This window comes from Octopus bimaculoides, chromosome 1, assembly GCF_001194135.2.
Source record: "Octopus bimaculoides isolate UCB-OBI-ISO-001 chromosome 1, ASM119413v2, whole genome shotgun sequence".
NCBI lineage: Eukaryota > Metazoa > Mollusca > Cephalopoda > Octopoda > Octopodidae > Octopus > Octopus bimaculoides.
The window spans coordinates 20,279,891-20,293,551 of NC_068981.1; the positions used below are offsets into that span (position 1 = coordinate 20,279,891).

Consider the following 13,661-nt stretch of genomic DNA (forward strand, 5'->3'; position numbering starts at 1 on the left):
TATATATATATATATGATTTCTGTCTCCACGTTATGGGTACATATGTTTTCATTGTGGTGAATTGTGTGTTACATAATAGATTTATATACATCAGCTTTAAGCTGCATCTCTTTGGCTATTTAGATTAATACATAAGAAATTCTGTTACATCTCTGTGATCATTTGAATTTATATATATATACATAGATATGTTTTATAATAGATTAATATACATCATTGTGGCTATATAAATTTATATATAGCATTTCTCAGTCACTTTTTTGTGGGTATGCATATTTACATAAATCAGCTCTGTGTTTCATATCTGTGGCTAGTGGCTATACAAATTGATCATATGTATATCAGTTCTAGATTACATATCCATGGGTATTTATATTCTTGTGGAAAAATAGATTTATATACAGATCTTGTAACAACTTTATTGTATATATAGTAGTTCTCTCAGTCCACCCTAGGCTGTGCTTTTATGGGATTTCTCATTTGGCTCTGCTGTATAAACCTTGACTGGGCAGTGGGAAGGACTCAAGTGCTGCCCTAAGCGGCACACACTCTATGTATACCACTGATTTCTCAGTTTCATCTTTGTATGTGTGGGTGGGTATGTAAATAGATAGATAGAGAGACAGACAGACAGGGCAAGAGCTGTTTGTGTGATACATATCTTTAGCTGTTATTGGGTTTTTTTTATATATATATTAAAAGCTCAATGTTATGACTATGTGGTTTATATAGATTAAGTAGCTCTGTCATAAAAGAACATCTTTCAGTCACCAGAGAATGGAGAAAATATTAGGTTTCTGAAATATATCATTTGTTTGTCATATTTTGATCTCATGTATAAATATCCGATCACCATCAGTAGATGACCATTCTCTTGATAATGTATTGTACTTCCTTCCATCTCCCGAGCCATTTCAAATTAAGATATCAATTACATAATATTTGTTAATTAATCACAATTATGGGATAGGTTTCCACAAATAACAGTAATTATTGAAAAAGTGAGTTTTCTTTTTGGACATTCAGTTTAAATGTTAACTAGCTGATGGTAAGATTGGGTTTATTTTTTTCTCATAGTTTGCATGACAAAATAAAAAATAGTTAAATTTCCCTTCATCAACACCAATATATACTTACTACAGAATTATTTTATAAAAGCTCCAGCAATATTAATTTTGAAATACACAACAATCTCAACAGTTATTTTGTTATTATATCCAGAATGTTCCACCTCTTGAAAAATATGTAAAAAAAAATCACAACAGTAAATTTTGTTTGTGGATATAATGGACATTAGCAGACAGTTAATGTCAGTATTTACTAAAATATTATTACTTTTAAACTGCTACTACTGTCCTATAAGCAACATATATATACATATATATATATATATATTCACACACATATACACATTTGTATATGTATGCTTGTATGTGCCTATGTGTATGTGTGTATTGTGTATGTATTTAATTCCTTTTTTTTTCTCTATACAGGGTTTCCCATAACAGGAATAAATTGTTGAAACGATTTCAAAAAACAGTAATAAAAATACTTTTTATGCATAAAAGAACAATTTTTTTTTTTTTTTTGCGGTTAAATGGTTGGGATTTATGATTTACTATATAAATTGTTCACTTACATTACCGTTTTCTTTACATTCCAATTCCAACCGTGTTACAGCTTTTGTGTCACATAGAATACAATATTCCTGCATTATTTCTTTTTTGTATTTTTCAGAGAATTAGGATAATAATGATGATGTATATAAGAAAAATTGTTATGAGTTTGTGGTGCTAGAATTTTGACCAAAAAACTTGTTTCATTATGTATTATTGCTGCTGCTGCTACTGCTGTTGTTGTTGTTGTTGTTGTTGTTGTTTAACCCCAGGTCAGAACCTGATAGAGCAGGCACATGATCAAACATATTCCAGCTATAACTATCCTATTAAATTTACCTCAATTATCCAACGTCTCCTTCCTTTCTTTTAATATGTTACGGTATGTTTTGCAGATTTAGCTGCTTTTTCTTCTAGGTCAAGTGACCATGTAGAAGATCTTTGTTGACATTTGCTCCATTATGGTTTTGTGGCTGTTGTTTAGCCCTCACTGAGCACAGATTGAGCAGACCTGTGATTAAAAGCATTCCAACCATGCTCATTGTAATTTTTCAGGTATCATGTATGTAATTCTTCATTACCCAGAATATTTTTAAATATCATTTGTTTGAAGACGGAAGGGAAATTTGGTTACTATTTCTTGTAAATTGAGTAACTACATAGAGCTTCCCCCCATCAGCTTGTCTCAGGTTATATTATTGTTTGTGTAGGTAGGTAAGGAAGATTACAGTCTTCAGCAATTTGCAACTTTGTAATTTAGGAGACAATTGTGTGCTGTTGTTGCAATCACATACTATAGATGGATAGTACAAAACTACTATATCATGTACAATACTACAAATATCATTATCTTTGTACGTAACTGTGATATATGAATTCACACACATGCACACACACACACACATACACACACACACATGTACAGAGGGAAACGTTGCATTTATTTTATTGCAGCATTGTGTGAGATTTCCCAACTAAAGTGTCTGTCTGTAAAGGTTTGCTTTATTATCTAAGATATTTGTTTTCTCTCTCTGTTCATGAAATATCATAAATCATTTCCTGGAATCCAACCTGGTCCAATTGAAAATAACTGAATTGTTGATACCTTGATGATCTATTGGATGGTTAGGAGTTACAATCAAATGTATTCTTTCATTATGTCTGCACTTGGAAATTTTTTTAGGTAAGATGAAAACTCTTCTCAATTAGATCTGAGGAAATTTCAGTGACATTTTTCATTTGTTCTGACCGCTGGTCAACAATTGAGAGGTGATCTGCTTTCTGAACATCTTTGCATGGCTTTGCTGTTTGCCGATATCAGATGTAAGACTGAAGAGATCCTTATGTGGCTAATACTTTAACTGATAGTCATGTGAAGTAGCAGCTACATTATTACTGTTTGTATAATATAATTTATTCCAAGATAAATGTCTAAATCAAGTGCCATCCGACATTTATGATTAATAGATTCCTCTTTTTATATGCAATGTATAAAGAAATATTTACTATCTTGATATAAGTCTGGATGTTTTTATTAACAATTTAAAAGTTACATTTTTATGTATCAGATAATTTTCTGTGTATTTTATTATTGTTGTTATTTTTAGTTTTTATTTATTTATTTTTTTCCACATTAGCAGAAACTCTGACACACATCTTGATTTGGATAATCAGTGGTAGAAAACCTTTCTAATTACCAAGTGTGTTTTACTTTTATCTTGTCAGATAAAAGCAGCTCAGACACGTTTTTCCTGAAATTAGTGCCATAAATGTGTTGAATGTAGATAAGAATCTAACATTGCTGCCAATTCACTCGACAGAATCAAATTGATGGAGAAATAAGATTAAATGTGTAGTGGGATTATCTAACCAGATCTATAGCTTAGCTAATTTAATGATAAAATATGCTCATATAAGTTTCTCTGTAATTACGATACATTTTTCTTGGTGTCCAGAACCATCTTTTGAAGCTAGTATGTTGACTGAATTCTCTCTAGTGTCAGTAATACAACATTTATTACAACATAAAATGTACAAAAAATGTGAAACAATACAATCTGGCACAGATACAATGTAGGAATCTTTTTAACCATTTCTTTACAAATTGTTCTTAATAAGTTTAATGTTCTAACCCTAGACATTTTATTGGTAGTACAGTTTACTATATTCTAACAAACACAGATAGATATACTCACACACCCACACACATTAACCCACACATATATACAAATACAGAACAACATGCCAACAGAAACATACACACACATATATACACGTATATGTATTTACTGAAAGACATACGTAAGGAGATATGCTGTGACAATGAACCACTTTAACAGTTCTGATAATTCAGTTAGTTCAAACTTTACTTTCTTTTGTGTCTATCAGGGATTATTACTTTGTTTCTTTATGAGCCAATGAAGAGCCATCTACATAGTTGCTTAATCATCCAGAAATAGCAGCTAAATTACATTCTAGTGATTTAATAAAAGGAAAGTCCTGTTGGATAATACAGTCTTATATACAGTGCAACAGATTGGTTATATTTAGAATGCATTTGTACCATATGTTTGCTCAATCAGAGCTAGCCTAACGATAGTCACACCTGTATTTCTTTCCTTCAAAGACACATTTATAAGCTACAAAAAAAAATTAATATTCATTAACATTTTTTATTGCTTGTTTCCCTTATTGTAGCAATTTCCTGTCATTTTACTAAAATTTAGTAAAATCCATGGATCTTTACCCTTTGAACAGCAGATTGAAAAATTAATTTTTTGTAACTAAACACTTTCAAACTTCGGACACTGGTAGAATGTGTCATATAAAACATCTTTTACTCTTAGTGTTGTTGAGAAAAGTTTGTATTTTCAAAGCTATTTCATGTTGTCATATTTCGGTAATTTCAACCAATCGATGATGTGTATTCAGCTGAATAAAATTACTGCTGTTGTTTGTCAACAAAAACTTCCAGTGGTGTATATTTTGTTTGTCGCTGTTATTTATGACATATTTCATCTCAGTTACATTTGTATGAATAAACGAGTGTATCTGAATCATGTTTACTTCATGGCACCACCACAATCGTTTGTGCATTTCTACTGCTTTTAGTTTTTTTCCAGTTTTTCAGCTACACATACCTTCCTACTTTGTGTGTGTGTGTGTGTGATGTAAATGTTTGTATGCTTCCCAACCAAATGATTTCAGATTTCAGTCCCACTGTGCAGTACCATGAGCAAGTGTCTTCTACAATAACCAAAAGCTTGTGAGTGGATTTGACCGATGGAAACTGAACTGAAAGAAACCTGACATATATATGTGTGTGTGTGTATTCATGTATGTATGTGCATGTATACAGACAGACAAACACACACACACACACAAACACACACACACACACACACACACACACGTGTGTGCACTCTATCACAGCCTCTGCAGGTGGTGTTGTGACTTCTATTGCAACTTCTCCACTCACTCTGTACCTTCATAGACGTGTGAAATACAAGATCCCTTATTTGGAAAAATAGGTAAGGGTTAGCAATAGGAAAGGCATCTAGATGTAAAGCAATGGTTCAATAATATATTCATGAATGCAAGCATGGAAAAAAGTAGATGTAAAACAAATTAACAACATATAGTATGTTAGTTTGTAAAGTAGATAGTATGTTGGTCTGTAATGAAAAGCATGCATTTGTCCAAGATGGTGTCAGGACCTGATTATCATTACTGCAGTACTTTCTAAACATGGATTGTGGTATTAGAGAAAGCTGATCCCTGCAATATTGCCTAAACCCAAAGTTCATCATACATTCCTATGTTAGCTTTTCATCAGATTTGTTGATCAAGCACAAACAGAGGATGGCATAGCATTTTTAGGTTTCCTGTTTTGCTTTCCAGTCTTTTGCAACATAAGCAACTACATTTTTTTTTTCATCTTCTTCTTCATTATTGGAGATAAATACTTGAAAAATTAGGTTAATTATGATTATTGACAAAAAGATTATTCAAACTCACTTTTTCCTTGTTTCTTACATGTTATTTCTTGCCATAGTATTCTGATTAAGGATGAAATTCATGATTTGTAAATATTTGATTAATTTTTCTTTACATTTTCATTCAACTTGCTGAATCTAATTTATTTTCTAGTCTTATTTCAAATTACAAATCAACAGATTTTTGTTTCAATCCCCAGTTTCTCCTCTAACAGTTAATTTCAGTTGATGATGGAGTCCATTTATTTTTTACATCTGTTTCTTTTGTCTTGCATCTTTTGTATTTGTTGATTTTTTAATAAGATTTAATGAGATGTTACAAAGAAAAAAATTTGCTTACAATTCTAATAATGTAGGTCACTAAAAGAATCACTAATCAAAGACAAACTTTTGGCTTGTTCTTGTGTTCTAATAAGATTCACCTAGTCATTCCATTATATGGTGTAATTATAGACTTTTTATAGTCTAATTGCTTTGAAACATAGTGGTTATGACCTGACAGAGATTCAAGCTTACAATATTTCCATAGATAGAAAATAGATAAAGGTAGATTAAAGTAGGTTGGCATTACTTTTGGTTACTCATTCTCTGATTTCTAAACTAAATGGAAATAATTAAACATCTTGCAGAGGAGACTATTTCAGCCACCTAGAACATCCTCCTGTTATCTGTGTCTTGTTATCACCTAAGATTAGAAATCTGTCGGCAATACATACACTAAAATTGGAATGATACAGAGAAAATTAGCATGGCCCCTGCACAAGGATGACATGCAAATTCATGAAGTGTTCCATATTTTTCAACAGTGGTGTCCCAGCATGGCCACAGCTTTGAGCTGAAACCGATAAAAGAATATATATATATCATCATTTAGCATCTGCTTTCCTTGCTAACCCTTTTCCTTGGGTTAGATGGTTTGTTTCAGTTTCCATCTACCAAATCCACTCACAAGGCTTTGGTTGGCCCAAGGCTATGGTAGAAGATACCTGCCCAAGGTGCCATGCAGTGGGACTGACCCTTGATCCATGTGGTTGGGAAGCAAGCTTCTTACCACACAGGCATACACTATAGTCATTGGAGGCAAAAGAGAGCAACTCTAATGTTTGTAGAGAATCACAAACTATTGAGATTGATGCAGCTGGTATTCAGCTTCAATATCTGCCTGTGGAAGAACCATGGCTAGGAAGGGAATTCCAGGGGAATTGCAGTTCTGATTAAATATGTGATAAAGTGTTTAGGATAGGACAGAGTAAAGGTAATGTGAGGAAAAGAAGAGATAGATGTGTTGAGTCTGAGGAAATTATGCAGTCACTGGTTTAAATGAGCAAAGACTGTTATAATAGTAGCAGGAAAAAGAGAGAGGAAATAGCACATTTGTGAGCCAACAGTTGAAGTGTTGGTGTGTCTTTAGCAATCTTCAGTGAATGGCTTTCTTGTAGTTTGTATTTTGTCATTGTGCCCATTCATAGCCAAAACACTTAACATTTGCTAGCTAAGCAAATTTAGTTATCATTAGATTCCAAACATAGCTACCATTCATCAATGTAAGCAGCACAAGTATTATGAAATTAATGAATGTTTTGTTAGTTTCCTGTGCCAGTCTCAAGAGTTCTTATATCTGGAGAAGGCTGCTGGAAATCATGGAAGTATCACCACCACCACCTTATGAGATCTTGAAATCATCATCATTGAGACTTATATTTTCTCATGAGATTTTCAACAGTATAACGTGGAAGAAGTAAACAGCACAAGAGGAGATTGAATGTTGATGGGTGTATATGCTTCAGAAATAGCAAAATGGTCAGGAAGCTGGAAATAGCAGAGAAAGGGCAGTATAAAGTAATATCACTGATCACTGAGGTGTGTTCAAATGATAGAAAAGGTAGACAGAAAAGACAGCACACCTGTTGGCCAGAGAAGCTGAAGTATGTTTGTGACTTAACGCTAATCACCCAGGTGATATTTTTCTGAATGTGGCATAGAGTGTCTGAGTGTGCAGCAGCAGAACCATCCTAGATGTGAGAGCTATACTCTAATGTGGGCCTTACTTGAGTTTTGTAGAGGAAACTGTTTGGTTGGGGGCTGAAGTATCTTTTGACTTTGATAGAAAGACCCAATCATTAAAATGTGATCTTAGATATGTTAAGCATGAGCTTTTATCAGAAAAGATCCTGAGGTTGTGGGGTCCAACACTTGGAGCATTTGTGAAGGTTCTGGTCCATTATGCTCCTTATTTAAGGAGATATGGTGTAATGATGAGTAGTGCTTATGTTCTCTTGCTGTTGAAAGAGACAAGACAGTAATCTCCACTTAGAAGGATGCTTTCAACACCATGTAGAGATTACTGTTGTGTCATGGCCTATGTGGGCAGAAATGTATGTTGACATCACAATGTGTGTAAGTCAAATATGAAAAGCTTGAACAATGCATAATATTTGAAGTTATTCCATACTTTAATCAGTTTTTAACGAAGAAAAATGTTATTCTAAAATCAAATTTGACTTTATGATGACAATGAAGGAGGTAAATGTATGAATGTATTTTCTACTGAGCATTATCACTAGGAAAAATTGTGAAAATAATGTGATCGTCTGACACTGTGGTTGCTCTGCCTCTAGTAATTAACAACCAAATCATATTGCTGTCTTAAAAAGAAAAATACAGTTTATCCAAGAGAATGTAGTTATGGAAAAACTTTACCTAAAACGAGATCGAAACTGAACCAAATTTGATGACTGGCACCAGTGCCAGTGGAATGCTAACAGCACCATCCGAGCGGGATCACTGCCTGAACAGCAGTCTCGCTTCCGTGCCGGTAGCACGTAAAAAGCACCATTTGAGCACGATCGTTTCTAGCTTCACTTTACTGGCACCTGTGCCGGTGGCATGTGAACAAAACATTGGACTGACTCCTGTGCAGGTGGCACGTAAAAAAACACCATTTGAGCGTGGCCATTGCCAGTACCGCCAGACCAGCCCCCGTGCCGGTGGAATGTAAAAAGCACCCACTACACTCTCAGAGTGGTTGGCATTAGGAAGGGCATCCAGCTGTAGAAACTCTAGTGTAGCCTTCTGGTTCGCCAGTCCCCAGTCAAATCATCCAACCCATACTAGCATGGAAAGTGGACCTTAAATGATGATGATGATGAAGACAAAATTATTAGAGCTTGGATTCATTTGTTAATGAATTTGTTTGATCAGAGCTGACCTGGGGTTAAACAACTACTGCCGGAAATGAAACGATGAGTAAATAAGCAGAGAAGAGAGTTCAGAGAATGACTACTTAAACATAGTCCAATGTGTCACCTCTTACAACAGGAACCAGCCTAGAAATCCTCATCCTCATCATATTATCACTAATGATTATAACTTTTTAATGTAAGTTTCCCACTATTTGCATCAATTTGACTGGTCTATTATATGAATGTATTATCACCATCCTTTTGTCTTTCATTATTTCATCTTTGAGGTGCAGCATCTTCCTTGGTTTTTCTCTTGCACCAACAGTACTCAAAATTCATTTGTGACTTATGTCCATACCCACTCCTATTTCTCCTCCATATATCAGGTTGATACATTTAATACCCATCCACTCCCTCTGCTCATTTATTCTCAATCTCTCCTGCGAGCTAATACTGTCTTTGCAATATATCATACCCAAGTGGTTAGTCTCCAGCCTCTACAGATCTTCTATGTTCAGTGACCAATGTTACACAACCAAGTAGCTTAGACTTTGTATAGAAGATTATGTCATATCTTCACCAAAGCTTTAAGTACAGAGAACAGCTCTTTCTTTTTTGCTGACTTTCTGCTAATAAATCTCGCCCAATTAACTAATCTGTTAATGGATATCTCAAAGTATTAATCACAACACAGAATTGGCAGAACCGATGGGACTCTCTGCTACACTATATGTAATTAGCAAACTTTTCTCATAATAATTTATCAATTGTCATATTTCTCCCTGTTCTCATTCTCTCAATCTTTCTTCTTCTTTCTTTCTCTTTCTCTCTCTCTCTCTCTTCTCCCCATTCCTTTCACCTCTGTCTGTCTGAATATGTGTAAGTGTTAGTGTGTGTACATATGTCAGTGAGAGGGAAAGAGAGATTGGTGAGTTAGTCATCATTGGATGTCTCTCAGGATTGTCAGACAATAGTTTATAACAATCTTCAATCAATATGTCTAAATAATAAGAAGCATTTTCTTGTAACCAAGGAAACTGATGCTGTGCTTGACTCATACGGCACTGATATTAGGATCCAGGAAATATGGACACTATCTATTTCATTGGTTCATTCTCTTTTCAGCAAATATATCTAAAATAAGAAAAGCTACACAAGTTTCCATTGATCCAGACAGACTATGATAATGTCACATTTTGAAACTCTGCAGTTATTTATACATCACCCAGATTTTGTTGCAGCCTTCTTGAAGCTGTGTGTTACATACAATATTTTTCAGATATCAATCAATCTCACTTTAACTGGATTCAGTATACTCATAAATTTACTATTTTTTGATCCACCACAAACAAAATGTTCTAATTTTAGCCTCCAAGTTTATTACAAATTAGCCTTTTGATTTTTTAAGATAAATATCCATGGTTGATGTATAAATATTTTCATTGGATTAAAATGCAAGGGTAATGGACAGTACAAGAGATATTTCTTAAAATAGAATATAATAGTTGCTATATGTTTGTTTAAATAACTCATAGCTTTGGCTGACCTATCTAAAGCAATAAATACAAGTCAACCTAGTGGTTCTTGTTCAGATAGTACCCAGATTTTTTTGTATATTCCCATAATATTATAGTTTCCTTTAGTATGGCATGACTGTGTGAATAAGAATCTTGCTTTGCAACCAGATGATTTTTAGTTCAGTCCTACTGGGTAGTACCATGGGCAAGTGTTTTCTACTATAGCCCCACTATATGCCTCAGAAGTGAATTTGGTACATGGAAATTGTGAGGAAGCCCATTATGTATGTAAGTGCATAACTTTGTGCTTATGTTTGTTCGCTCCCCCACCTCCCAGTTTGACAATTAGTGTTGGTTAGTTTATGTTCCTGTAACATAGCATTTTAGCAAAAAAAAGACCCATAGAATAGGAACCAAACTTTAAAAAATATATACAGACTCTCGGAGTGGTTGGTGTTGGGAAGGGCATCCAGCTGTAGAAACATTGCCAGATCAGATTGGAACCTGGTGCAGCCGCTGGCTCTCTAGACCTCAGTCAAACAGTCCAACCCATGCCAGCATGGAAAACGGACATTAAACGGCAACGATTTGTTTCAGTGTGCTGCCCCAGCATAGCCACTGTCCAGTGACTGAAACAAGTAATAGAAGATAGCATAGCCACTGTCCAGTGACTGAAACAAGTAATAGAAAATAGCAGATTTGTTTAAAACTAAATTATTAATTGGAGGGACAATGGCTTGGGAGAATTAGATTGAAATCTTCGCTGTATTTGACTGCATCCTTTTATGTTCTCATTCAAATACCAGTCAAGAACCATACCCTGTCCAATTTTTTTAAATTTTATTTTTAACTGTTGTTACTCTAATTTGGCATAAATGTGTGTGTGTATGTGTGTTTTTGAGCTTTTCAGTGCTGCAAAACACTGTTTCCTAAATAACAATCATTAACATACACGATAAAGGTATGTTGAACTCTGTCAAGTAAAGGTAAACTGAGTTTGTAACCTAGTTTCAATTCTGCCACGGCGCCATTCCAACTTAGTTATGCTATTTACTTTCTCTTTGCAATGTATAAATATCAAAACATTTCTTCTTATTTTCTGTAATCAATAGAACCAGTCACCCTTTGATGGATTCTCTGAACTATTGATTCTGTTCATCACTCTTGAGAGGAATGAATAAGTATTGATTGACATGGCATTTAATTCCTGAAGTAGTAAACAATTGGTCAGCTTTGAGGTTTTTTTAGATAAAAAGAATAGATACTAAAAAGTCAACTGGTTGTATCAGAAGAGGCAACAATAAAAAGAGTAATAAAAATAAAAACTACAAAAGTAGAGTACAAAGATGTAGCTTACATCAAATTTTCCATCAAATTTCTATTTGTTTCATTTTTCTAACTGCCCAGCTATCTTGAAACACTTCTTCACGTTATCAAAATGTCAGAGTGTAAAGAACAATGTTAGAAAAAAAAAATGGAAAAAAATGAAAAAGAACTACTACCAAAGAAATAAAACCTCATTTCATTTTAGAAGGGCATAAAAAGTCTATTGTCCTTTATTACCATTATGTATCTTAGTAGAATAATTGTTCCATAGTGCTGGTTATTTATTTATTCCTGTCTATCTAGTGTAAGGAAGTCGTTGGATGGTGAGGGTGGTAAGGAGGTTGTATGCTGGTTTGTGGGGGCGGGTAAGAGGGATATGTAATGGTGGTGATGGTGGTGATCGTGGTGGTTGGTGGGGGTTGGGGTAATGTAATGATTAATTGAACTTCGATCTCAGTTGATGGTATAACATTATTTTTTATAGATCAGATATTGTGGTAAGAGGAAGTGGGTTATATTCTATCCTAACGATACACAGACAGATGAACAGACTCACACACACACACACACACACACACACACACACTTGTATAATAGTGTAATTCTTCAGCTATATTGCTCTAATAATGAGAAAGAGAGGAAAGCTATACTTGTATATGGCCACCCAGTTCATTTAGCCATACAACACCCCACATTCCCCCACTTGACTACACACACAGCCAACATAATAACCAAATCATAAAGACAAATGAAATTTCTTTGAACTTTGACCAACATATTTCATTAAAAGAAAGAAATTCTGCCACTATTTTATCAGGTTCATTATATATCGTCCCAGCCCTAGTTAGGCCAGCAACTTCTTTGCCACAAGCCTTAATACATAAATATATCATAACCAACAAAAACAATGCCCTTCATATCAGAGCAGGCAACATATATATACTCTTTTACATTGATAAGCTACACACTGAAATATAAATACTTACACTCAAACTCTTTTAGTTATTTGGCTTGATGCTTTATTTCACTGGTTAAAGATTATTTTCAATAAATTTATATATAGACACTAGAACACATCTGGAGTCTATATATTAGATTCTACAGTCTAAAAGAAGACACTATGTAGCTATTTGATTTGTTAGACTTCTCTCATATCACAGCCTCCTCCTTCATGCCATTAAGCCAACAAATGACCCCTGGTGATTTCTTTAACATGTGCTTGCCATGGGAATCAGTTTAGGACTGTTCTCAGCAAGTGGTGTACATACTGGCTGACCATCTTGACATATGGATAATGTAGTCTGAGATGCAAAAATTCAGAAGGGAATGTCATGGCTAGAATACTTGACTGATGATGTGTAGCTATAATGGCACTGTTCTCTCACTCAATAAAAATAATAATAATAATAACAATATATACATATATATATTTATAAATATATATGTGTGTGTGTATCATCATCATCATCATTGTTTAACGTCCATTTTCCATACTATCATGGGTTGGACAGTTTGACTGAGGACTGGTAAACCAGAAGGCTGCATTACGCTCCAATCTGATCTGGCAAGGTTTCTACAGCATATATTGGAAGATTTGGAGGTGATGTACAGGAATTATAAATTTGAAAAAATAATAAGGTACTCAGTTATCTGGATGGTTGTATATTTACAGATTTTTATTAATATGTCACATGTTTTATAAATATTAGCGCTTGCACCTATTCTTGTAGGTTTTTCAAAATATGATTTCACTTCAGAGGATCTGTGTCTTTTTATAGTATTATTGAATGTGCAGGGGTGGAGAGAGATATATAGGATAGTAAAAGAGGGTGAGGAATGGAGGGAAAAGTGAGAGTGCGTGTGTGTGAGTGTTTTTGTGTTGGTGTGTGTGTGTGTATGTATATATATATATATATATATATATATATAATAAGATAAGAAAATAGAAAAATAATTGATAAATTATTATTTATTAATTTTAAAAATTGACAAACATCTCTTACAGCTGTTTCAATTCAAGACCT

The 13,661-nt window shown here is 34.1% G+C and overlaps 1 protein-coding gene and 1 non-coding gene across 3 annotated transcripts in view; both read left to right on the plus strand.

Moving 5' to 3' along the window:
- The window catches only part of LOC106873594 (low-density lipoprotein receptor-related protein 6), a 699,058-nt gene that overhangs the window by 514,887 nt on the left and 170,510 nt on the right, over window positions 1-13,661 (plus strand). The window lies entirely within an intron of this gene.
- LOC128250090 (U6 spliceosomal RNA) lies at window positions 6,307-6,412 on the plus strand. The gene has a single exon (XR_008266214.1). It is a non-coding gene; the product is annotated as a U6 spliceosomal RNA (small nuclear RNA).